We start from the raw sequence: 2,054 nt of genomic DNA on the forward strand, positions 1-2,054 counted from the left end.
TAGTCATAATGACACCACGATCAAGTATTTTAAGTTTCAAGTCAAAAGCTTTGACAGTAACAGAGAAATTTGACTTTATCAAAAACTTTAACCAACGGTGACGGTGACGCTGTGGCGAGTGCAATACCTCTACTTTTTCTTCGAAAAGTCGAGCTAAAAAAAGTAAAATAGTTATGGAACTTGTGCATTGTTAGTCAGTTTATTACAGTGAATAAGTGTGTGAAGTTTCAATTCATTCCCACAAGTGGTTACTGAGATACCAGCTTACACACAACAAGAGGACCATGATGGTCCTGAATCGCTCACCTCTTTCCACACGACCTATTTTTGAGTATGATGTCGTTTTTTCTATTATTTGACATAGTGACCTAGTTTTTGAGCTCATGTGACCCAGTTTTGAACCTGACCTAGATATTATCAAGATAAAAATTCTGACCAATTTTCATGAAGTTCCGTTGAAAAATATGGTCTCTAGAGAGGTCACAAGGTTTTTCTATTATTTGACCTACTGACCTAGTTTTCGAAGGTACGTGACCCTGTTTTGAACTTTACCTAGATATCATCAAGGTGAACATTCTCACTAATTTTCATGAAGATCTCATGAAAAATATGGCCTCTAGAGAGGTCACAAAGTTTTTCTATTTTTATATCTACTGGCCTAGTTTTTGACCGCACGTGACCCAGTTTCGAAACTGACCTAGATATCATCAAGGTGAACATTCAGATCTATTTTCATGAAGATCCATTGAAAAATATGGCCTCTAGAGAGGTCAAAAGATTTTTCTAATTTTAGACCTACTGACCTAGTTTTTGACCGCAGTTGACACAGTTTCGAACTTGACCTAGATATCATCAAGATGAACATTCTGACCAACTTTCATGAAGATCTTATGACATATATGGCCTCTAGGGAGGTCACAAGGTTTTTCTATTTTTAAACCTACTGACCTAGTTTTTGAGGGCACGTGACCCACTTTCATACTTGACCTAGATATCATCAAGATGAACATTCAGACCAATTTTCATACAGATCCCATAAAAAAAATATGGCCTCTAGAGAGGTCACAAGGTTTTTCTATTATTTGACCTACTGACCTAGTTTTTGAAGGCACGTGACCCACTTTCGAACTTGACCTAGATATCATCAAGATGAACATTCTGACCAATTTTCATGAAGATCTCATGAAATATATGGCCTCTAGAGAGGTCACAAGGTTTTTCTATTTTTAAACCTACTGACCTAGTTTTTGACCGCACATGACCCAGTTTCGAACTTGACCTAGATATCATCAAGATGAACATTCTGACCAACTTTCATACAGATCCCATGAAAAATATGGCCTTTAGAGAGGTCACAAGGTTTTTCTATTATTTGACCTATTGACCTAGTTTTTGATGGCACGTGACCCAGTTTCGAACTTGACCTAGATATCATCAAGGTGAACGTTCTGACCAATTTTCATGAAGATCTTGTGAAATATATGGCCTCTAGAGAGGTCACAAGGTTTTTCTATTTTTAGACCTACTGACCTAGTTTTTGACGGCACGTAACCCAGTTTCGAACTTGACCTAGATATCATCAAGGTGAACATTCTGACCAATTTTCATGAAGATCTTATGACATATATGGCCTCTAGAGAGGTCACATGGTTTTTCTATTTTTAGACCTACTGACCTAGTTTTTGACGGCACGTGACCCAGTTTCGAACTTGACCTAGATATCATCAAGATGAACATTCAGACCAATTTTCATAAAGATCCCACAAAAAATGTGACCTCTAGAGTGGTCACAAGCAAAGTTTACGGACGCACGGACTGACGGACGGACGACGGACGCTGCGCGATCACAAAAGCTCACCTTGTCACTTTGTGACAGGTGAGCTAAAAACGTAACCAAATCGGGACGACAATGCCGACACATGGATGCGTCCAATAGCTCTACCTATTCTTTGAATAACTGAGCTAAAAATGGGATACTGGATGACAGACACAGCATCACCACAATAACTTACCCTGAAGCTTTGGTTCAGGTGTGCTAAAAAGTAATAAGAAAC

This window comes from Mercenaria mercenaria, chromosome 5, assembly GCF_021730395.1.
Source record: "Mercenaria mercenaria strain notata chromosome 5, MADL_Memer_1, whole genome shotgun sequence".
NCBI lineage: Eukaryota > Metazoa > Mollusca > Bivalvia > Venerida > Veneridae > Mercenaria > Mercenaria mercenaria.